The 26,448-nt window shown below is 44.6% G+C and overlaps 1 protein-coding gene and 1 non-coding gene across 2 annotated transcripts in view; one reads left to right on the top strand and one right to left on the bottom strand.

Moving 5' to 3' along the window:
- LOC126259495 (WD repeat-containing protein 47) overlaps window positions 1–26,448 on the bottom strand; it is a 703,557-nt gene that overhangs the window by 126,151 nt on the left and 550,958 nt on the right. The gene's annotated exons all lie outside the window — the stretch shown is intronic.
- Window positions 16,728–16,802, top strand: Trnat-ugu (transfer RNA threonine (anticodon UGU)). The gene has a single exon. It is a non-coding gene; the product is annotated as a tRNA-Thr (tRNA).

Genomic DNA, 26,448 nt, shown 5'->3' on the forward strand with positions numbered 1-26,448 from the left:
GTTAAACGTACACTGGCGAATACTATAACCACGAGCACATCAGACAGCACAAATAATTTAATGACTGAGGCGGGGAGGGGAGGGGGAGGGGGACACATGGCAATCTAATACTTTTCGTCAGTGTACTCTTGTAGCAGGGGTAACACCCGTCCACGTGTCCCCATGACAGTAGAGAGCTGCTGCTCTGCCATGCACGTTTACTTGACAGTTACCCAACTGAACATACACTACGTGATCAAAAGTATCCGGACACCTGGTTAAAAATGACTTAGAAGTTCGTGGCGCCCTCCATCTGTAATACTGGAACTCAATATGGTGTTGGCCCACCCTTAGTCTTGATTACAGCTTGCACTCTCGCAGGCATACGTTCTATCAGGTGCTGGAAGGTTTCTTGGGGAATGGCAGCCCATTATTCACGGAGTGTTGCACCGAGGAGAGGTATCGATGTCGGTGGTGAGGCCGGCACGAAGTCGGCGTTCCATAACATCCCAAACGCGTTCTATAGGATTCAGGTCAGGACTCTGTGCAGGCCAGTCCATTACAGGGATGTTGTTGTCGTGTAACCACCCCGCCACAGACCGTGGCGGAGCATACATACAGTTGTACAGCATACATGCCGGCGTTAGCACTGTTTTTTTTTTTTTTTTTCTTCAGCCGAAATATGTGATAAACCAGAGGCCGAATGCTGTTAGCGTTATGCACCTTTAGCTGCCAACCATGTTACATTTTTTGAAGAAAAATAATGAAATGCGGAACTGTAACCCGGATATTGTGCCACCACACAAGTAACAGCAGGAAACGTAACGTGCACGTCAAAAACATTGAATAATAAAAAGAGTGTAGAAAAAGGCAGAAAGAAACCTGAAAATATCACAAGGGTCATTTCATTTCAACAATGGCGATGTGTATTAATTACAGACCAGTGGTCGAAATGGATATATAGTAGATATTTACAAAGAGACAAAATGTGATCAAAAGCGAAAAGGATACCACAATGGTGGTGAAATATGTTTGGTTAAACACTAAAATATATCTGTGCTTTACTAGAGGACAGACACTGTTAATCATCATCTTAGTTCATCTTCAGGGCGCGGATTGCACTGCGCTGCTATACTTCGGTCCCAAATTAGCAGAGTCGCTAGGCATATTTCGCAAAATATTTTTGTGAGATCAGTGCTTGACTGTTTTCATAGCCGGCAGGTTTGTCCTCATCCATTAATATATCATAACCCTAATTAGAACCTAGTAAATTTGGCGTCAAGAAACGGGCTAGAAGAAACTGTAGATTCTTCAAAAAAAAGGAAAAATATTTGATTAAATGAAAACTGAATTTCGACATCGAGTGTATATGTGCACTATTGAAAACAATGCACAAATCTACGTCCATCTAATTTTCGAAAATACAACCCATAGTAATCGACGTTACTATTACATCTATACTCCGCATACCATTCAAAGTCATGGCAAAGGTATTTCCCACCGTACCAATTATCATAACTTCTTCCATTCCATTCTCATGTGGAATGCGCGAAGAATGACGTCTAATCGCGCGCTGTAATTAGTCTAAATGTGTCTCCGTGATCCCCACGGGAGCTGTAGGCGGAGGGTTCATCACTGAAAAATGATTCTTGAAACTTTTCAAGTAGGCTTTCACGGTTATTTTGCGTGTATCTTTCCAGTGCCTGCCAGTCCAGCTTCTCCAGCATCTCCGCGTCACTCTTCCATGGGTCAAACAAACCTGTGGCCGTTCGTTCTGGCCTTCTTTGTATACGTTTAATATCCCTGCTCGCCCTATTGGAATAGGTCTCTCAAACTTAAACAATATTCTAGAATGGATCACAGGAGAAATTTGAAAGCGATCTCCTTTTTAGACTGACTACATTTTCCCAGTATTGTACCAATAAACCGAAGTCTATTACCTGCGTTACCAACGATTGAGCCTCAGTGATATTTTCATTTCATACTCCAACAAATTGTTACATTCAGGTATTTGTGAGGGTTGATTGATTGTACTTGCGACTCACTGGAATTGTAATAATAGAAGAATATGGATTTTTCTCGTTTCGTTAAGTAGAAAATTTTCCGTTTCTTAACATGTAAAGCAAGATGGCTATATTTACGTCACTTTGAAACCCTAGCAAGATCCCACTTAATATCTGTCCAGCTTTTATTTAGACAGTACTTCATTATAAAAATAATTGCATCATTTGCGAAAGGTCTGAGGCTAGAGCCAGTATTCTCTGTAGGGTCAGATGGGAACATAAGACACTGCCCTGAAAATTAAGCACGGCTTATTCTTAATGAATCCTAGGAGTACCAACTTGCTTAGGTTAGTTACATGGAGCACCAACCAAGGGCAAAATCTGCCTGTGTTACGTTTCCAATGTGAAATCAGCGCAAAAGTGCTCAGTGATGACTAAAGACGTAATTTTTGTAGCATATAGGGCGTTCAAATATCTGTAACTCAATACAATAATTTTCTCTGGTAAAAAGTATGACAAGCGACAGTGGTGAAAACTTGGACAATGGAAGTTTGTATAAATTACAAACATTAAGTCCGTATCTGATCATACAGGCTGTCCAAAATTTCTATTCGCTCTTTGACCTAATAACTGAATAATACATTTTTGTTCTTGACGAAAAATTTCAAAAACGGAAATAAAAACGCACAAATATAGGTTACGCCATACACAAAACTTTCAAGAAACACACTTCAATTGGAGAGAATACTGTCATTTACAAATGACATTTACCCTCTCCATACAAATTGAATGATTCTGAATGACTCTTACACAGATAGCCACAAACTCCACATAGAGGAGTTTTTGTATATGATTAAACAAATGGAGATATCATTTAAAGGTAAAAACACGTAGCCAGAACTTATTTGAGGAAACAGCAGTTACTGCCATGCCAAGCTTACAAAATTAAATTGACACACAGTTTGAATTATGGTCACAGGTAGTGTCAACCCAGGGTAAAATATGCCCTTGAACACAAAAGTTTTATTTCCAATTTTTAAAATTTTAACCATGTAAGTATACAGTACAGCACTTTATAAGGTGAAAAGCGAATAGGAAAAGGATATCTATTACGATTTTTTTAACAAAATAAAAATGGCACATTTTTGTCCGTATATGTTGGTTCTATGGCTAATAAATCTACATCCTCTACATCTACATCCATACTCCGCAATCCACCATAGGGTGCGTGGCGGAGGGTACCTCGTACCACAACTAGCATCTTCTCTCCCTGTTCCACTCCCAAAGAGAACGAGGGAAAAATTACTGCCTATATGCCTCTGTACGAGGCCTAATCTGTCTTATCTTTGTGGTCTTCCCGCGAAATTTAAGTTGGCGGCAGAAAAACTGTACTGCAGTCAGCCTCAAATGCAGGTTCTCTAAATTTCCTCGGTAGCGCTTCACGAAAAGAACGCCTCCTTTCCTCTAGAGACTCCCACCCGAGTTCCTGAAGCATTTCCGCAACACTCGCGCGATGATGAAACCTACCAGTAACAAATCTAGCAGCCCGCTTTGAATTGCTTCTATGTCGTCCCTCAATCCGACCTGATAGGGATCCCAAACGCTGGAGCAGTACTCAAGAATAGATCGTATTAGTGTTTTATAAGCGGTTTCCTTTACAGATGAACCACATCTTCCCAAAATTCTACCAATGAACCGAAGACGACTATCCGCCTTCCCCACCACTGCCATTACATGCTTACCCCTCTTCATATCGCTCTGCAATGTTACGCCCAAATATTTAATCGACGTGATTGTGTCAAGCGCTACACTACTAATGGAATATTCAAACATTACAGGATTATTTTTCCTATTCATCTGCATTAATTTACATTTATCTATATTTAGAGTTAGCTGCCATTCTTTACACCAATCACAAAGCCTGTCCAAGTCATCTTGTATCCTCCTACAGTCACTCAATGACGACACCTTCCCGTACACCACAGCATCATCAGCAAACAGCCGCACATTGCTGTCCACCCTATCCAAAAGATCATTTATGTAGATAGAAAACAACAGCGGACCTACCACATTTCCCTGGGGCACTCAAGATGATTCCCTCACCTCCGATGAACACTCACCGTCGAGGACAACGTACTGGGTTCTATTACTTAAGAAGTCTTCGAGCCACTCACATACTTGGGCACCAATCTCATATGCTCGTACCTTATTGAGGAGTCTGCAGTGGGGCATCGAGTCAAACGCTTTCCGGAAGTCAAGGAATGTGGCATCCGTCTGATACCCTTCATCCATGGTTCGCAAGATATCATGTGAAAAAAGGGCGAGTTGCGTTTCGCAGGAGCGATGCTTTCTAAAGACGTGCTGATGAACGGACAGCAACTTCCCTGTCTCAAGGAAATTCGTTACATAGAACTGAGAATATGTTCGAGAATCCTGCAACAAATCGATGTTAAGTATATTGGTCTGTAATTTTGAGGATCCGTCCTTCTACCCTTCTTATATACATCCGTCACCTGCACTTTTTTCCAGTCGCTCGGGACTTTACGTTGGGCAAGAGATTCGCGATAAATGCAAGCTAAGTTTGCCGCAGGACGGAACACGCATACTTGTTGCAATGTAAGTGAGGCTTTTTTATAACTGCATGTCCTCCATTTGTCAGCTGTCACGACTGGGGCAACTCTGACAGGGCAAATCAGCGTTGGCAAGGGAACGCACAGGCGGCAGGTAGAGCATGGTGCGAAGCGCGCAGGCGTGTATTGATTCGGTGGAAAACGAACGCGGCTACAGCTGCGAGCGTGCTCCCCATTCGGGAGGCGTGCCCGCAGGCATTACACGGGTCGTGCGCTCTTTACGGGCCATCGACTGGCAGCACTGCAAATGGAGCCAAATATTTCCTCGCCGAGCGCTGCCGCTCCCCAAAAAGAATAGAACGCGACTGCCGTTGCCAGTAAACAGTTGCGCGAGTTGCAAAACGCTGAAAGGAACTCGAGTTGACGTGAATCACACGCTCCGACTACAACCAGAGGCACATAACGGCTCTCATCGGTGCTGCGGTAAGCGTTGGCTTGTATCGAAAATCAGAACCTTTTTGCCCTCTACCCATCACCATATCAGTCTACATTAAATCAATAGTTTTAAATGTTGCACGTGTTACAACAACTTTTATCACATATCTGGTAGACAAATGAAGAGTGAATATGGCAAACGTACTCTACTGCCTATCTCTAGGCTTGATCGACGTGACAAACCATGGAAAAAGTCTTTCAAAGACGCGGTAGTAGATCGAGCATCGTCTTTATGCCAAACAGTGCTTCACTCTGGAGTTTCAAAATTTAAAATCCATGAGAAACAGTTTTTGTTGACTACAGTTCTACTAGTCTAAACATATTGTATTTCCGGACTTGGACTATCACAAAATAAAACATTGTGCCTCAGTATTAAAGAGACTTTCAACAAAAACTTTATTCCTGCTACTTTGTTGAAAACTGACCTAGTTTGAGACTGCGGCTGCGTACGAAAAACAAGTTCATCCATGAAAAGAAGAAAACAGCAACCAGCCACTGTTCATAATGCTATTTATTTACACAAATAGTGCTGTTACCGGTTTCGAACTGACAAGTTCATTATCAGACGGGTGTTGGCATTTATATTACATCTGATGATGTTTGCACGAGTTGCTGAAAATCAAAAACGGCCGACGAATAATGTAAATAACACAAACATAGTAGAAATGTGAACAAACGCCTGACGACAAACCTGTCGGTAAATAGTGTTATTAACAGTGGCAGATAGCCATTCTCTTCTTTGCGAGGATCAACTCGTAAAAACTTTCTTACTGGCACTTAGAAAGTTCTTAATAAAGTAACACCGTAACCTTTTGGATGATATACATAAAAAAATGGCTCTGAGCACTATGGGACTTAACATCGAAGGTCATCAGTCCCCTAGAACTTAGAACTACTTAAACCTAACTAACCTAAGGACATCACACACATCCATGCCCGAGGCAGGATTCGAACATGCGACCGTAGCGGTCGCGCGGTTCCAGACTGTAGCGCCTAGAACCGCTCGGCCACTCCGGCCGGCCAACCTCTTCTTGTAGCGGTCGAGATCATATGAACCGCCTAATATTAGGCCATCCCAAAAAGAAAACTACGACCGGATCTAACACTGCGACAATGGCTACGGAGTACAATGGCTCCAATTGCGTTACCAATCTGTTGGGAACAACAATAACAACGTCAGAGTTTATAATTATCTACACACACTTCTATTGGAGTTGTGTCCCCACGTAATAAGACAGTGGAAAATTTAGATTCTGTGAATAAGACAAGAAGTGTTTTTCTACGTTTCATCGCTAAAAAGGAAATTTGGTTCAGGAATGAGCGCCTGACAAGACCTGAAACATGACATTACATGTGAATACAGCCGAAATGTGAAACACACACACACACACACACACACACACACACACACACACACACACACACACACACACACACACAGAAGCGCGCGCGGAACAAAGAAAGGGAAAACTAAAATATGGATGACGCCCATATCAAATGTAATGTCACTTCCCAAAATCACAGGCTAACGACGACAGAGCTTAGACAAACATAAAAATTAGTTTCATGCGAGCAGGTGGACTGTAGCAGCGTGTGGTGAAGCAATACGGTAAAGAAACAAGGTAGTTTGTGCTTCAGTGTGAAACTAGAAGAAATACCAGCTTGTTTACTGGAGATGCCGATTACGGAATTACATTTCGTAGAGTCGAGCGCTGTGTACTACGTGACCAGTTTGCCTACTCTACACCTGATCTGCCAGCAAATGGACAGAAGGACTTGTAAACAAGATGATGCCTGCCTCGTATAATAGCTGCTAGGCAGTGTCAGCCACACTTCAGAGACGATATGAACAATTTTTTTCCCGCTGTTGTTGAACCTACTATCAAGTGTCTCGACATTGTCTAGTAGCCAGTGGGGAGGCTTCACGATCTGATGTGGGGCAACATGCCTAAATTCGATACGATAATAAAATCAACAATCGAGATGGCAATAACATTTATTTATTTACCGGTTTCGGCTTACGTAAAAGCCATCTTCAGAATTTTTGGCCCCCTATGGCTGGTGCTTGGCGGCTCCTCGGTTTTCTCGTGATGCAACGATCGTACACTGTGGAGCCGCCGGCACTAACCACAGGGGGCCAAAGGTTTTCAAGATGGCTTTAGTATATGCCGAAACCGGTAAATAAACAAATGTTAATGCCATCTCGACTGTTGATTTTAACCTAAATATAGCACCAGGTCACTGTACTCCATGGACAATGTTGTCTAAATTTTACACCCAGAAGGGCTGGCGACCGACTTTTCGATTTCGCGAGCTCCCAACAATTCCCAAAATTCTTAAGAGTAGGCCTACCTAGATCCAGAAAATGACCAAAAAATTTGTCTCTGGTTGTGTAATACTAAATTAGTACAAACTTACCGTTTAAAATTAGTATGTATTTTGGATTTAGCTTAATTTATTCTCTAAGAATATGTGGCGCAGTTTTGTCACGACAGGTTCTCTGTAAAGTGTATCATTCGAACTTTCCAGTAATTCCACAGATATATCTCTGAAACATGTTCCCACAGCTGGCTAACATAGTAAGTACCAAGGGCAAGTGTTTCAGTGTCCGATGGCGAATCTCAAGAATAACGTAACATACAAGGAGTATCAAAAAGAACCATCCGACTCAAAAAATCTTAACGATTATGTTATCTGAGATATGCGTAAACAACTTACTGTTGGAAAAAGCAAACTCTAGAGTTTTACATGGTTCCCGCTGGGTAGCAGCAGTATGCGGCCACTTCAGTTCTAGCATAAATGGTGTTGGGACAACAGAAAGCGTTTTGTGTTCTCTGTTTTGTGCAGTGTGGGTCAGTAATAACGTTCAGCGTGACTTTCGCACTAGGTATGGTGTTGATCCTGCTAAAACACAGAGCATTACACAATGGCATGAACAATTCCTAAAAAAAGGGTGTTTGCGTAAAGGCAAATCGCCGGGCCGTCCCCGAGTGTCTGACACAGACGTCGAACGCACCCGCCATAGTTTCACAAGGAGTCCGCAGAAATCCGTTCGCCGTGCAGTTCGACAGCTCAACATGTCCCAGATGTCCGCCTGGGGTGTGTTGCGTCGACGTTTACACATCAAACCATACAAAATTCAGCTACGGCAAGATGTTCGTGAAGGTAACAACTTGGCAAGATGGAGGACGACAGTTTTCATCTACGCTTAGTGTTTAGTGACGAGGCAACATTCTGTTTAAATGGAAAGGTGAACCGTCATAATGCGAGAATATGGGGTACGGAACAACCACCTGAAGTTGTACAACATGAGAGGGACTCTCCCAGATTTAATGTGTTTTGTGCAGTTTCACGGTAAAAGGTGTATGGTCCATTTTCCTCTGCCGCGAACACTGTTACAGGAAGCACATATCTCGATATGGTTGAGAACTTTCTTTTACCACAGTTGGAGACTGATTGGAACCACTTCCTTTACCAACAGGACGGGGCACCGCCACACTGGCATCTGGTTTTAAATCAAAGGATTACTGAACGATGGATCAGTCGCAATGGACATAATGATTCAGCCTTACATTACTGGCCTCCAATGTCACCGGATCTGACTGTATGTGATCATTTCTTGTGGCGGTTTATTAAAGACTCTTCTTATGCGCCTCCGTTATCAAAAACAATGAATTAACTGAGACATCGCAAAACAACAGCTGTGGAAGCTGTAACTCAAGACATGCTCACTGCCGTGTGGGAACAATCTGAATACCTCACTGACATATGCCGTGCATCTCAAGGAGAACAAATTGAACACGTATGAGAAGGTATGAAAAACATCTTTCTGAGTTTCCCGTTCATCAAAAAATAAAAAATAAATAAATAAAATAAAATTCATTGTATATGTTCACTCGTGTCAGAAATATAGACGTGTCAAATCGGGTTATTCTTTTTGATACACCCTGTATTTGTCTTTGCTTTGTGAATTTTATTGTCTGTTTAGTGCAAGCATCGGGTGATTCGGTAATAGAGCTATTAAAAAGAAAGGCCCTCCAGAACGGTGAGCATGTAACATAATAATGACACTTTTTTGTGATACTGCAGGCAACGTTATTAGCTGCACTCAGATTATTTATGAAGAGTCATCAATAAAAAGAAGCTAAAGACCACATCTCTGGTGTAGATCAGCTTGTTTCTGTTTCTATGCAAGACCATGACGAAATGTAGTCTGTAACTCATTATCAGGCCTCTCTCTGAAGAAGGGCTTCACAATTTCCGAGACAGCTTGTTGTCTACTGTGGTTACGTGTACAAAAATTTTCTAATTCTATGTACCTACTGGACTTGCACCACGTGTCTGATTCATTTGGACAAAAACCGTGTAAAGGTTCAAGATCTATAGAAAGAGTATATTATGGTCTACATTTTGGAGTATACGATCCTATTACCACAAACAACAAAGAAATTACTGCTCTGACACGTACATGATTAGTGCTATATAGTTCACAGATAATGCGAGGGCGAGGATCGCCGAGAGGACAAACAGATTTGGAGAGGCAAGCTAGACAATTGACGGAAGCTGCTAAAATAAGCATAGACGAAGAGCTGTCTAGTGACTCAGAAAATCCTTCCTATTGGCCAAGACTTCAAATATAAAGGAAAAATCAGTTTCCCGCAAATGTACTGTTTTCTTATATAAAGAAGTTTTTCATGTGAACTCTTACAGATTTCGGTGTTTTTACAGCATTGCAATTTACATTTTGTCTCAGCCTCTTCAAGATGTGTCGAAAAATACAACAGCAGTGACAATCAATGAATGCTGGTGAAAAAATTGTTTCAATTTTTTCAACCATAAAAATATTATTATCTAAAGAATAATTGCCAACAACTGAATCTCCCATAACGAAATGTCAATAACGTGCTCATACTGCCACTGAAAAAGAAATGCATTACTGTGCCAGTGATGCAAGAGAAAACGTTTCTTAATTTTAACATGGCAAGTACAGGGGAGTCCATCCTCCTCGAACATGCAGGCCTTTCACACAACCAGCATCAGGAACGGAACACCAGCACTTTCACCTGACATTTCCTTCCTCCCCTCCCTAACAGAACTCCTTTGAAATGTGTTCATCTATTAAAAAAAAATTCTGACGTTTATTTCCAACAGGTGTAGGAAAGGCCTGCTGTCGTGGGAAAGTCACTAGCTTTCAGTCTGCCTATTGTGTTCAGATCATAGCCCCGCTAAGGAGATTTAGGTAAAATACCAAACCATCAGCTCTAGGATGGACAAATTCAAAATCCACTGATTGCTGGAAGCTGGCCGTTGTGTCCGTAACCAGCGAAGACGACGACTCCACGGCATGGCGAGGAATTGTAAATTACAAGATCTCCAGCTCTAAATGTCGCTCCAACGACGCACGTCTCACACTAATCGGGTGGGAATTCCCGCTGTGGTCTCACTGGCAAGGAAATACACCCACAAATTGCAATGGTCACTTACGTGCACTCACAGCACACTAAAACCCAACTCCAAATATAAAGCCGATCGAATGACATACAAAAAGTCATGATTCAAGCAGTTTGGGAGATGCTGTATTTCTCAATTTCCGGAAAAGCATTTGACTCTGCACCACTTCTAAGCTTATTATCGAAAGTATGATCGTATGGTGTAAAAAGCAAAATTTCTGAAAATATGGAAGATTTTTGGGAGGGGGAGGGTGGGGGGGGGGAGAGAGATGATGCAGAAAGTTATCGTGGATGGACAGTCAGGTACAGATGTAGAAGTGCCCCAGGTAAGTATGGTCGGACCCTTGTTCTTTATGTTGCATATAAATGACCTTGCTGACAGTTAAAAATTAACCTGTGCTTTTTGGCAGCTGATGCAGTTACCAATAATTACGTACTGTCTGAAAAAAGCTGCACATATATCCAATTAGATCTAGATAAAATTTTGAAGCGTCGCATAGATCGCCAATTTGTCTTAAATGTTCAGAAAAGTAAAACTGTGCAGTTGACAAAACGAAAAAGTGTAGTAACTTACGAGTGTAGCATCAGTCGGTCCCAGTTGGAATCGGTCCTCTTATACAAATACCTCGGTGTAACACTGTGGGGATATGAAATGCAACTATCACTGGGGCTTAATTGTAGATAGGGCAGGTGGAAGACTTCGGTTCACTGAAACGTATTGGGAAAATTCAATCAGTCTAGAAAGTATACTGCGCACAGAACACTCGCGCGACGCATCCCAGAACTGCTGAAGTGTGTTGGACGCATACCAAATAAGAGTAACGCGGGATATCGAACGGATACACAGAAGGGCGGCACGAATGGTCACAGGTTTGTTGGACCCGTGGGAGAGTGCCACGAACATGCTGAATTGGCGGACGCTTTAAGACAGACGCAAGCCATCCCGTGAAATCCTACTTCAGAACCAACTATAAGTGATGAATCTACGAATATAATACAACCACCTTATGTGTCGCTCCCATAGAGATCGTGAAGACCAAATCAGACAACAGTGAGGAGGAAAAACTCATGGGATACCTCCTAATATCGTGCCCGGAGTAGTGCAGCAGCTTGACGTGGCATGGACACAACCGGTGGGATTCATGTCGGGTGATCTGGATGGTCAAATCATTCGCTAGAGTGTCCAGAATGTCCTGCAGATCAATCGCGAACGGAGTGTTTGGGATCATGAAGTTCATGAGTAGCTGCAAATTGTCTCCAAGTAGCGATTTCCAATCAATGACGGGTTCAGCTGGACCAGAGGATCCAGTCCATTCCGCGTGGACACGGCCCACACCATTACCGAGTCACCATCAGCGTGCACAGTGCTTTATTGACAACTTGGGTCCATGGATTCGTGGAGCCTGCGCCACATTCGAACCCTACCACCAGATTACCGGCTAAAATCAGGAGGTGCCTGAGCAGGCCAGTGTTTTGCAGTCGTCTAGGGTATGTGATCACGACCCACGGTATTCCCCATAGTCGAGAGTCTCACCGATATGGTCAAGAGCCCAACAGAGGCGCTGCAGGCGATGTCGTGCTGTTAGAACATGCACTCGCATCGGTCGCCTGCTACCATAGCCGATTAACGGCACATTCCGCCGCACTTTCCTAACGGATACGTTGACCGTGTCGTCCCACGATGATTTCTGCGGTTATTTCACGCAGTGTTACTTGTGTGTTAGCACTGAGAAATCAACACAAATGCCGCTGCTCTCGGTCGTTAAGTGAAGGCCGTCTGCCACTGCGTTGTCTGTGGCGAGAGGCAATGCCTAAAATTTGATATCTGATCACGTTCTTGATACTGATGATCGCGGAACATTTAATTCCCTAACTATTTCCGAAATAGAATGTCCCAAGCATCTAGCTCCTAGTATGATTCCGCGTTCAAATTCTGTTAATTCCCGTCGTGCGGTCATAATCACTTCGGAAACTTTTTCACATGAATCAACTGAGTACAAATGAAAGCTTCGCCAATGCACTGTCCTTGTACTTTTATACCATGTGTACGCGATACTACCGCCATATGTACACTGTGTGTTCAAAAGTATCCGGACACCTCCAAAAACATACGTTTTTCGTATTAGGTGCATTGTTCTGCCACCTTCTGCCACGATACTCAATATCAGCGACCTCAGTAGTCATTAGACATCGCGAGAGAGCAAACTGGGACGCTGCACTGGACTCACGGACTTCGAACGTGACCTGGTGATTGGGTGTCACTTGTGTCATACGTCTGTATGCGAGATTTCCACACTCCTAAACATCACTAGGCCCACTGTTTCCGATGTCATAGTGAAGTGGAAACGTGAAGGGAGACGTACAGCACAAAAGTGTATAGGTCGACCTCGTCTGTTGACTGACAGAGACCGCCGACAGTTGAAGAGGGTCGTAATGTGTAATAGACAGTCATCTACCCAGACCATCACGCCGGAATTCCAAACTGCATCAGAATCCACTGCAAGTACTATGACAGGCGGGAGGTGAGAAAATTTGGATTTCATGGTCGAGTGGCTGCTCATAAGCCACACATCGCGCCGATAAATGCCAAACGACACCCTGCTTGGGGTAAGGAGCATAAACACTGGACGATTGAACAGTGGAAAACGTTGTGTGGAGTGACGAATCACGGGACACAATGTGGCGATCCGAAGGCAGGGTGTGGGTATGGCGAATGCCCGGTGAACGCCATCTGCTAGCGTGTGTAGTGCCAACAGTAAAATTCGGAGGCGGTGGTGTTATGGTGTGGTAGTATTTTTCATGGAAGGGGCTTGCACCCCTTGTTTTTTGCGTGGCATTGGCCTACATTGACGTTTTAAGCAACTAATTGCTTCACACTGTTGAAGAGCAATTCGGGGATGGCGATGCATCTTCCAACACGATCGAGCTGCTGTTCCTAATGCACGGCCTATGGCGGAGTGGTTACACGACAATAACATCCCTGTAATGGACTGGCCTGCACAGAGTCCTGACCTGAATGCTAGAGAACACCTTTGGGATGTTTTGGAATGTAGACTCCGTGCCAGGCCTCACCGACCGAGATCGATACCTCTCCTCAGTGCAGCACTCCGTGAAGAATGGGCTGCCATTCCCCAAGAAACATTCCAGCATCTGACGGAACGTATGCCTGCGAGAGTGGAAGCTGTCATCAAGGCTAAGGGTGGGCCAACACCATATTGAATTCCAGCATTACCGATGGAGTGCGCCACTACCTTGTAAGTTATTTTCAGCCAGGTGTCCGGATACTTTTGATAACATCGTGTATATGTGCATATCGCTATCCCATGACTTCCGACACCTGAAATTGTTGTTACCGCGCTCCATACGTGAATGGAGCGGGAAAATGTCCTAATGACTGATACACCTCTGCCATGACACAGTAGTTTGCAGAATGTGGGTGCAGTGTAGAGTGAAATGATCTTATGTCACTGGTCGAGAGACCTCGTCAGGGGTTGTTCGGCCGCTTGATGGACGCTGCTTCAGCGACTTGGGGCGATGAGATGAAATGATGAGGACAACATAAACACCCAGTCGGCGAGCGGAGAAAACCGCCGACATGCCGAGAATCGAACCCGGGAGCCCGCGATCTAGAGGCAGTGCGCTAACCATTTGACCGCGAGCTGCGACAAGCCCATTCACGTACAAGCGTACGCTGACATACCGGAGAGTCCTCGCGATCCGTCACCGGTGGCGAAGGCGACGGCGGCGGCGGGAGGTGGCAGACGGTGCTGGGACAGAGGCAGCAGGGCGGCAGCACGTGGCAGCAGGGCGCGAGCTGCAGGGGCAGGCAGAGGTACGGCGTGGGCAGGGCCGCGGGCAGCCGCTTCTTGTCGAGCAGCCCGCGCAGCGCCATGCCGGCCACTGGTCGACAGTCGCCTGAGCTGTGCGCCTCCGCCTGCCCCTGCCGGGACCCGGCCGGACCTTCACGCCCCCGGCGGACGCCAGCCGGCTGGAACCGACGCCGCTTTCTACGACCGCTTCTTACGCAATTCCTCTGCCGGAAGACGGAGTCCCGGGCCGCTTCCCCTACCAGCTCGCCACATCGTCATTCACGGCATTCGCACCTGGCATCGAGTTCTGCATACTTGAACTTCATAAGTCCGTAAAATGCAAACTTTTCGGACAGAACTATTAAACTTGCTAAAATATTGCCCGCTATTATGTCATTGTCAGGTGGATTTTCTCGGCAATCTCATTTTTAGTTCCCTTCGCTTGCATCTTTAGTGGGGAGTTCGGTTTGGTTCAAAAAATGGTTCAAATGGCTCTGAGCACTATGGGACTTAACTTCTGAGGTCATCAGTCCCCTAGAACTTAGAACTACTTAAACCTAACTAACCTAAGGACATCACACACATCCATCCCCGAGGTAGGATTCGAACCTGGGACCGTAGCCGTCGCGCGGCTCCCGACTGTAGCGCCTAGAACCGCTTGGCCACTCCGGCCGGCTACAAAGTTCGGTTTCCGACTGACGCTCACAACAGCTCGCTCCAGTTTGAAGAAATTTTTAGTTGCAGACTGCAGCCGCGCAGGTCGTTTTGGGACATGGGACAAACTGTGTAATTCGAAAGCAATTGCCGTAACACTTCTGCACGTTTGTATACTGTAATGAAACTTTACTCCAGTTCGCAACGACATACAGTGGGCAGCGATCAACTGGGTAAATTCCTAAGTGTAGGACCAATCAAGTGGCTCGTAGTGAAATTGCGTACTTACGGAATATCGTCTCAGTCTTGACTGGATTCGTGATTTCTTGTCAGAGAGGTCATAATTCGCAGAAACTGACGGAAAGTCAATGGGTAAAACAGAAGTGGTTTCTGGCGTTCTCCAAGGTAGTGTTAAAAGCGCTCTGCTGTTTGCAGATGATGCTGTCGTTTATCGTCTAGTAATTTCATCAGAAGATCAAAACAAATTGCAAAAGGATTCAGAGAAGATACCTGTATGGTGCGATAATTGGCCACTAACCCTAAATTATGACAAGTGTGAGGTCATCCACACGAGTGCTAAAAGGAATCTGTTAAACTTCAAGAACACGATTTTTCAGATAAATCCAAAGGCCGTAAATTCAACTAAATGCCTAGGAATTGCAATTACCAACAACTTAAATCGGGAAGAACATACAGAAAAAGTTGTGCAGAAAGCAAACCGAAGACTTCGTTTTACTGACAGAACACTTCGAAAATATAATAGATATACTAAAAACTGCCTATACTACTCTGGTCTGTCCTCTTTTGGAGTACTGCTGTGAGGTATGGGGTCCTTGGCAGATAGGATTAACAGAGAACATCGACAAAGCTCAAAGAAGAGCAGAACGTTTTGCATTATCGCGAAATAGGGTAGAGAGTGTCACTGACATGACACAGGATTGGGGGTAGACATCATTAAAAGAAATGTGTTTTTCGTTGCGGCGGAATCTTCTCAGGAAATTCGAAACACTAACTTTCTCCTGTGAAAGCGAAAATATTTAGTTGACGCCGACGTACCTGGGGAGTAACATCCTCATAATAAAATAAGAGAAATACGACATCGCACGGAAAGATATGTGTGTTCGTTTTTTTTTCGGCACCTGTTCGAGATTAGAAAACAGAATTATTGTGAAGGTGATTCGAAGAACCCTCTGCCAGGTACTTAACAGTGATTTGCAGAGTATCCATGTAGACGTGGATGTAGACCCTGGGTAAGATGTGAGTTGTATGGTTCGTCACGAGCGTATTCAGCCAATATAAAAGTGTCACAGGAATGCTTCAAGAATTGTAGTGGGACACCAAAAATTAGGAGGACGATGTGAACCTCTGGCAGCCTAGTTCACAAAAAGTGTTCGCGTCCGCAGCTAAGTGCTCAACGTGTCCGTCTGCTACGGGGAGAATGTGGGTTCGACTCCCAGTACTGCCAAGGATTTTTCCTTCGTGTAACGGGGAGCACCCGCCCTCATGATGCCAACGGAGGAGGTACCTGAATGAGAATCAGCTACTTAGATATCCATATAAGTATATAGTTCTCGCGATACCGGCCATGACCTTTTTCTTCTGTGCGGATGCACACATATTCCCCGAATTCTTACGGAGAATGTCTTCCACGAGTAATGAGTGTTGGGGTGGGACGCTACGAATGTAATGTGTGGAAATACAAGCTGAGAATGTGAGTTTCGCGGGAGGCGTGCGCGAGATAGACCTTGCAGTCGCACTATCATCTGTGCCCTCGGTGGCTCAGATGGATAGAGCGTCTGCCATGTAAGCAGGAGATCCCGGGTTCGAGTCCCGGTCGGGGCACACATTTTCACTTGTCCCCGTTGATCTATATCAACGCCCGTGCGCAGCTGACGGTATGAATATGATTCTAATTTCAGCTACTTAGAGGTCTGGGACGCTGATAACGGCCGGGAGACGTGTGTGCTGACCATATGCCCCTCCATACTGCATTCCAATGACGCCATTGCCTACGGATTACATGGCGGCCGTGGGTACTGAGTGGCCCGACGGGTTAGGAGGCACAGAGAATGTTGCGTACGGAAATTAAGGAATTGTGTAGCAAAAATTAAAAGTAAATTACATTAGCATTTCACAATTCCGAAACCGGTTTCGACTAGCCAGTGGCCATTATCACATGGTCAATATACAAAAAGAGGAGACAATGAATTATCATGTCTATAAAATCTGCCAAGTAACTTTCTACGTCGCGATGAAAAAGCAAGAAATTAGCCTTTAAGTCACATCCACATTACGGGGATAGTTACTTACACTAAGTATCCTCAGCCAAACATCATATTGTGGCTTAGTGAAGTGTGTAGATGATATGGAGCCACAGCATGCGCTGATGTTCTCGGTTTGGATCTCAGCGAAGAGTTAAATCTGTATCGCACAAATTTCGCCGACACTACGGGGCAGCTACCGGTGTCTATTTCTAAATATTGTACAGCGTGCTTAAATAAAGGGAGGAGATATTTGATATTCATGTCAGAAGAGAGGATGACGAATCCAGCAAATTGTTCCATTTAGTCACGGGTCGGAAAAGCACGACCGCGTGCGCATATATCCTCAATTGTCTCGCACGTTTGCTAAAAAGTGTATACTGCTTAAGTTAGCTTTACATAATCGTTTAATCTTACTTGTTACGCCTAGGCATAAATTCAGCATCTTTCAGATATATTAACGACAACAGATGTAGCACAGCAGAACACAACAGCATCCTACAATCCGACAAAAAAGCATTTTTTGACGCAACAGATTCTGTCTGCTTACTGGGCAAACTTCCACGCATTCTTCGATAGTGGCTGTCGTTTTACGGTCGTAGCTCAAAAACGTTGCCTTTTCGATCTGTATCTGACCAAACACCCTCGCAGCACCTCATCCAGATTATATGTGCAGGTTATAGATGAAGTCAATTGCACAACAGGAGGCAATGAGCGCGGTACAGGTGTCACCGCCATCTCTCATACAGTAACTACACGGTTTAACATGGAATACAAACTTAAACCGCAAGTAACTTATAATCATCATGTTGCAGTCAAACACGTGACCAGCCAGGCACGGGTCCGCCAAAGACAGTGGTACACTAAATGGTAATTAGGACATTAACGGAAAAGCACTGGGATAAATTTCATATTTTCTCCGCGTTCCGTGATTGAGCGCACTCCATTCTAAAATGTATTTTGTGCCAAAAAATGATTAGCACATTAAGTGGATAGAAACTTCTTTAAACCCAAACAAAACGTGAGGTTTTAGCATGCCATGGTCTTCGTACGGTGCATAGCGGTAAGTACCCTGTACCACTACTTCTCACTCCCCCTCCTGCTCCACTCGCAAACAGAACAAGGGGGGAAACTACTGTCTATATACCTCCGAAAGAGTAATAATATCGTGTTCGTGGTCTTTACGTGAAATGTACGTTGGCGGCAGTAGGATGGTTCTATAATCAATATCAAATGTCGGTTCTCTAAGTTTTTTAACAGCGTTCCTCGTAAAGACTGTCGCCTTCCCTCCAGGCATTCCCATTTGGGTTTCTGAAGCATCTCCGTAACACTTGTGCGTTGCTCGAACCCAACGGTAATAAATCTAGCAGTTTGCCCCTGAAATAATTCGATGTCTTCTTTTAATGTGACCTGGTACGGTTCCCAAACACCCCAGCAGTATTTAAGAACAAGTCTTACCAGCATCTATTTGCTGTTTCCTTTACAGATGAACCACACGTTCCTAGAATTCTCCCAACAAACCGAAGTCGACGTCCGCCTTCCCTACTGCAGTTCTCACATCCTCGTTCCATTTCATATCGCTTTGCAACGTTAAGCCAGCATATTTAAACGACGTAACTGCATCAAGCAGGACACTACTGATGCTGTATGGGGACATTATGGATTTTTTTTTCCACTCATCTGCATCAACTTACATTTTTCTGGATTTATAGCTAGCTGTCATTCATTACACGAACTAGAAATTTTGTCTAAGTCATCCTGACGACGATATGCATCGAGGATTCGAACCGCTGTCCTCTCTAATACTCGTCCAGAGCGCCACTTCGCAAGCTCGGTAAACGAAAAGACTTCGCTGAAGAGTTATGATTTGCCTCTTAAAATTCACCTTGCTGTACAGGATTGAAATGCGCAGTCTCACAAAGAAGCAGCTCAAGTGGGATCTTTAAGTTCAGTGAAAGGTTGCCCACGCCAAGACCGGATTAGGGATGAACAAATTACAGATGAACTGAATTTTGAAGGGACAGAAAAGACAACAGAGAAATATAGAAACAGGTGGAAAAAACTTTTTAGCAGACTGCCAGAAGAAATACTGACGAAACAACTGTTGGGATACGGGCCAAGAGAAGGAAGACACCCTGGTACGCCCAAAATGAAATAGGCTCATAGATAACCTTTGAAGAAGAAACAAGCAGTTAGCCTTGGAAATGACGATGATGGTGAAAGTTCATCTCACTTTTACAACCAAGGGTCGCAGCACTCGCCAAAGAATCAATAGGAGCGGGTGAGGGTGGGACTTAATGAACAGTGACGTTTATGTCGCACGATTAGTCGGCCTCGCGCTCGCGGCGTCACACGCACTCCCAACGCCGTGATCGATAACAGCCGAGAGGCTGGTTATTTGGCAGCTCTCCACACGCAGCAATCGGAATTACAGATGAAGGCCTACTCTGCGTGGTGCGGCGCGGCAACATACCCGGCGTTGCGGCAGCGACCCACGTCCCCACGTCGGACATTCATCAAGCCGCGCGCCACGCCCACCAGCCAGGAGTCAAGTTCAGGACCCTGCCCGCGCAGAGGGCGAGGCCAAACAGGCTGGTGTTGCGACTTCTCATTACTTCCACAATCACTGGTAAATCTAGTTTCCTAAGAGAACCAATTTCTAAGTTTCCGCTATCATCTTTCCCTTGCTCTCATGCCACCTTTCCACACTTTAGAATCTCTGAAACAACTTCCAACAGAGACATTGCTACACTACGTACCCTCTGCGACAAATTGCACGGTGGCTTGAGGAGTTGCATAAATGTAACTTAAGCATCGGAAATCACGACCTCCTCCTCTCCCCAGCCCGGAAGACGCCACCCCCCCCCCCCCCCCCCGCGGGACGAAAACAAATTAAATCTACAACGAAATAATTTTGTTGACAGACGGGAACAGCTTGCACTGTCTATTTCCGGACATGTACAGTGTGTACAGAAAAAGGCGGAGCGGGCTCAGGGACTTTGTATTCTGGTCTGACAGGAGACAGCGGGTTGGAGGTGGGGCCGGCAGTGGAAGGGGGTGCATATAGCCAATGGCTGGAAATGGGCGAGCATGTCTGTATTTGACTTGTCTCGGTTAATGTCTTTTATGTCAAGAGAGAACTGAATAGTTCTAACTAGGCATATATTTCTTCTTCTACCACAAGCAATTAATTCATAAGTGAACCAAATTCAGTGTTACCTCTGTCATCAATCCCTTGCTATCACGACACCTTCCCATACTTAAAAAACTTCTCACAGTAACCAGCGAACAGACACTCTTCCGCATCTCTTGACTTTCCAAATAGATTTTCTTTGATTGACAATCTTAGACAACTGAGAAAATTATTCTCAAAACATGAAATCTTGCTTCATTATGGTCTTAATTTGGCTTTTTTCTCCTAACTCGACCCGTGTCGTTATCTTTATTTACTGAGCAATGCAGAACATCTACATGTTACTGCAACACAAAATTTCAAAGGCTTCTAATATTTTCCTATATGTCAACCCGACGCCTTTCTCGCCCGTGCACAGCTGTACTCCAAACACACTTCTTCCAAAGTAGCCTTCTGATCACAATGCACGTATTTTTTTTATCTTAGCACCTATTTCTTTTTACAGAAAACTCGTTTGCCTTGTCAATCCACCTTACAATGCCTTTCGTGCACCTTTCTTTCTATAGTGCAAAATTCGTCCACCTCTTCTAGATTTTCTTGATCTATTTCAACATTTAGCCATCCAGCATATCGAACTGCGGTCCATTCCGATCAATAAAAAGCAAAACCAAACGTTTTCACCAACAACCAATCGATTTCTCTCCTTTTTGATTCTGCCATCCTCTTAATTTACGCTTACCAAGGCAGTACTATTATGTAACGCCTCGACAATAGGCATGTGATAATGCATACACAAATCTAACCAATGACTTATTGCCACCATGATGGAGGCAGACTGAACAACTACCGTAAAGTCCGTGATTTTATTCATACTTCGTGATACGGCCACAAACATGAAACTTCCTTTAATTATGCAGTAGATACCTAATGTAACTCCTAAGAGCTGCCAGGCTCGTTTTATATGCTGTTTCGAAAGATATTTGCTAATTCGTGTTTGGAAATGTCTAGGGATCAGGCCAAAGAAATACTACTAATCGGGTGTTTCATGTGACATCCGATGTCTACGTGAAATGTAGATTTGTTTCGCGCTACAAATAAACTTTTATTTGAAGTGAAATCCCACATTAGTATAGTGATATATTCGACTTAACAATATGTATTAGCGGAGTTAAATAAAGGTAAACGAGGCTGGCTAAAACTCCTGTCTCAATTTAATGGTGCTGTTCCATTGCAGCAACGGACAGTGTAGCGCGGACCGGCACACGAAGCAGGGCAAGACGGAAATGGGAAGAAATGGCAAATGAATGCTAAATTACGCGACGAACGGCTCCACAAATTTAATCGGAAACTTTTACTAGTGGATCCGGATTAATTCTCCCCACCGGTGCCGGCCGGTGTGGCCTTGCGGTTCTAGGCGCTTCAGTCTGGAACCGCGTGACCGCTACGGTCGCAGGTTCGAATCCTGCCTCGGGCATGGATGTGTGTGATGTCCTTAGGTTAGTTAGGTCTAATTAGTTCTAAGTTCTAGGCGACTGATGACCTCAGAAGTGAAGTCGCATAGTGGTCAGAGCCATTCTCCACTGGTACACATGTGAAAGTAAGAGTCGCCAGCCTCGCGTTGACTTGCAAGATAAGGTTAAACTTGGAACAACTCCAAAGCCAATAGTTAAAAGCCCTGTATCTATACTACTACAGTCAAGAAATATTCTCAAATCGGACCACTGGAATGGCATGTGTGTACCGCTCACACTTCAATGCACCGTCTTCAACTGCTTACTGGCAACACCCGCCTACTGTCACGACAACAGAAGAGGAGCACAGTTCGAAGTCAATTGTGGAAAGTTCACTCAGAAACATCATCACGCTCAAATTTACACGGCAACAAGTGAAATTTATTGGTATCTATTACACAAGACAAGTCCGTCACTTCTATCCAACACCACCTCCAGCTAGCAAATCTTTCCATGTTACGATCTGAGGTCTTCTTTTGCCGGACATTCACAGTCCACATGCATCAATCTAGAACACGCGCACAGAAACACTGGAAGTGCCTACGCAGAATTCGACGCCAGCGCATGGGAAGGCATTCTTTAATGCTTTGTTGGCTTTCCGTACGGGAAAAATAACCTCGTTGATTACGAATGATTGCTAAATGCAGATTTCCCGAATGATAAGTACTTTAAAACACAAAATTCCGCCTGAGAGGGCCCACACTTGCCGCTTCAACCCCACGAGGTCTGACGGCCGACTCATGAATTTCGCGAGCTCCCGACCGCCTAAGTCCCCCCCCCCCCCCATATGGGGCTTCCAACCAATCAGGAGCAGCATGAAAGCATTCTCACTGGCTATTTCCAGCTCCTGCTTACAGCGCTTCTGTTAAAAACTTTCTGCAATGGATGGTGGAAACACCGGCCGCCATGGGGAAAAGCTCTCCCTGTAAGTCAGCCATTCAGAATGATTTGGGAAATATCGGCCCATCAGCTGCAGCCTGAAGAAAGCTTGCTTCCCCCAGTATCCGAACACCGAAAGGTAAAGCATACACGCACAGCCAGTAAATGGCATTATATACTGATCGAGAGTAAGCCACAGTATCAATGAAATGAAATGGCGTGTGGCGAGGGCCTCCCGTCGGATAGACCGCTCGCCTGGTGCAAGTCTTTCGATTTGACGCTACTTCGGCGACTTGCGCGTCGATGGGGATAAAATTATGATGACTACGACAACACAACACCCAGTCCCTGAGGGGAGAAAATCTCCGACCCAGCCGGGAATCGAACCCGGGCCCTTAGGATTGACAGCTACCGGGGGCGGACCTAGCCACAGTATCAATTACTTCCTTTTATTAGCCAATGATGATTATTATTATTATGGTTTGTGAGGTGCTCAACGGCGAGGTTATCAGCACCCGCACAAATTCCAAATCATTCCATTTCCCAGTCTCACCACTTTCCTGATTGATGATTAAATGATAAGAAAAACACAAACACCCGATCCCAGGGCGGAAAATATCACCAACCCGACCGGGAATCAAACCCGGGACCCTGTGATCCAGAGGCAGCAGCGCTAGCCACCAGTCCACCTAATATCGCAAGACTAATGCAGGACAGCTCGATAGAATGGGCACATAAAATGAATTTTAAATATTTTATTTGTAAATAGAAAAAAAAAAAACATGTTTTCCATTGAGCGTATTTGCTTGACTGACTGACTATCAATGCACTGAAAAAAAAAAATCTCAGTTAAAAAACCGGAGAGAATGAACCAGACTACTCTTAGGCAAGACACACTCCGCGCGCGCGATTGTGTGTGCGTGTGTGGTGGGGGGGGGGTGTAGAGGGGGGGAGAGGGGGGGAGGGAGGGAGAGAGAGAGAGAGAGAGAGACGGAAGGAAATTTATGAATCGATATCACGTTCCTTGTGTACGTTAAGACTGACTCTTGGTATTTGCTGCATAATTACTTTGCTAGTGAGATAGTGGGACGTAATGAAAAACCTGGAGCAGGTCAGGTGTTTCACTTCCCGGTCCCGACCAGCCCGAAGCGTTGCGAAATGCCAGGCGGCCGCGCAGCCGCTGGCAACCCACACGCTGCTGATGGCGTTTAAATCGCTCCCGCCCAGGCGCGGGGCTCAGGTGGGCAGAGCCGGTACCCAGTAATTGGTGCGTGGTCGCAGGTGCCGCCCACGGTGGAAACCTATGCCACCAACTTCCTGGGCGCAAGACAGGGAATTCAATAGTGCCCTCAGCTTTCAGTCCTAAAACTCGTGTCGCGCGCGTATACCAATTCCGGGATGGTCACAGGAAGCTTTCATAGTGGAGCGGCTGTCTAAGTTTTGAAAGTGCGCAGGTTTACATGAAGTAAAGCACTGACAGCGGAAAAGACATCTACTCGCAAACTAATTGTGAAATAAACATCCTGGATGATGGATAACACAATGTTAGACTATTTGTCATCATCCGCGATGGGTGGCCTTCGGCACGTGCACCGCACAAGTAGTAAGCGTGTGATGTACACACGTAAATTCAGTGTGTTTACTACTTTTGCGGTACACATGCCAAAGACCAACCATCGCGGATGATGAAAAGTGGCCAAAAATTGTTTTATCCATCTTCCAGGGCGATCATTTCGCAGTTCGTTTACGAGTAAAAGTCTTTCTCGCTGTCAGCGCTTGTCCAAGATACCCAGTACCAATTTTTTTGTTGGTACGGGAGTACCGACGTAATTACTTGTTCTAGGAGCCTCATCTTTGACTTTGGTGGTTCCTTGCAGCACGGATCGAACCAGACTGATTACTTAACATAAGTAATTCAGTGCCATTGGGTTTTCTTACCAGTTTGAGAATGTTTTGGCCGATCTCGTACGAGACCTACAGGACGACACACTTTGAGCTTTGCCCAACGTCGGTATTATGGTTGATATTTCCGCACGACAAAAGTGCGACAGCTAGTCCAAGTGTAGTATTGTCGTTGTTAATTCCTACAGAACATCGCAACCCATCCTAATGTACACTTCGCAAGTCACTGTACAGTGCATGGCAAAGTTGAATCCCTGGAACACTGTAAATCTAAAGACATAATCTAAAGAATAGTGTACTTTCCAATTACCGGGGCTTCACGTGTACTAACTGCTCACTCAAATACGGCATTCGGTGCGTACTTGCAAACTGTATATATCGCACTGAGCCGCAGCACATCGGCAAAATTGTTTCAACCAAAGATTTGTCAAACATAGTAAGGGCAGAGGAACAATTTATCGTAAAACTGAGTCCTCTTATAGGGGACTTCGTTCAAAAAACAAATCAACGAATACAGAATACGATACTAGCAGAAGAAAGAATATTTAAATCCACTGATACAATGATAAACCGTGTCAAAAGCGTAAGCTTTCCAGCGTAATTCAAAATTCGCTTTTTCCGTATGCTCCCGCAATACAGATTTTAAAGAACATCATGGAAGCGGGATAAGCGGTAAAGAAAAGGCATATCAGTAGTGAAACCACGAACTCAGCTCATTTCAAGTAACTTACCATTCAGCTTTAAAAGGATCCAATTTCCGGTAAGATCAGTGCTCCCCGTACGACTATCACTAAACCACAAAGGCAAACATTCCAATGTTGCGGAGTGAATTTAAAAGTACCGTGCATCCTACACTGACCATACGTAACGTTCGCGTTTTGGACGGTCACAAAGCGTATTGGTATTTGTGCCCGAAAGCAAAATTTGAAATACCGTTTATAATAATATACTTTGGATGAGTTAGGTGTAATAAAAATGAGATGATAAACTGCACTTTTTTCCAAATTAGAATACAACTGGAAGGGAGACCAAGCGGTCCTTTCTTGCTAGTAAGGTGATCATCATCATCATCATCATCATCATCGGTCCAGTCCTCGCCTCTTTTCTTCAACACACTCTTTCAAATCTTTCAGCCATCTATCCCATGGTCTTCCTCTTGGTCGTTTCCTTCGCATCTCCATTTGACGTACCTTCTCGGGAATCCTTTTGTTTTCCATTGTCTTTAAGTGTCCATACCGTCTTAGCATTTATGTTTTTATCCTGCTCGTCAAGGGTTCCTCTTTCACTGTTTCCCTTACCCTCTCATTCCTCATCCTATCTCTCCCTTGCTGCTCCTACCATATTTCTGATTGACTTCATTTCGCATGCCTGTAACCTACTTCAATTTCTGTTTTTCATTACTGATGTTTCGGATGCATGTGTGGACTTTAGTATCTTCTGTACATTACTTCTTTGCTTTTTTTGTGGGAAGTCTTTGTTCTAAACCATGTCCTAACACTTCGCGGCAATGCTGCTTCCTGTCTGCCACGTTCACTGATCTCTCTCTCTCTCTCTCTCTCTCTCCCCCCCTCCATTTCTCCCACGTACTTGACACTCTCCACCTTTATTGTTCATATCCAACCATTATTCCACTCGTTGGTCTATTTTTCTTTCTAGCTGTAAACAAGATCTCACATTTGTTTACGTTACAGTCCATTCCATACCGTCAGTTTCTTCCCAAACACCTAGCTGTTCCTGAATCTGCTCCTCATCCCTCTTCACACAGATCATCAAGTCGTCTGCGAACACCACTACTTTCATCT

The sequence above is a fragment of the Schistocerca nitens genome, chromosome 5 (assembly GCF_023898315.1).
Source record: "Schistocerca nitens isolate TAMUIC-IGC-003100 chromosome 5, iqSchNite1.1, whole genome shotgun sequence".
Taxonomy (NCBI): domain Eukaryota; kingdom Metazoa; phylum Arthropoda; class Insecta; order Orthoptera; family Acrididae; genus Schistocerca; species Schistocerca nitens.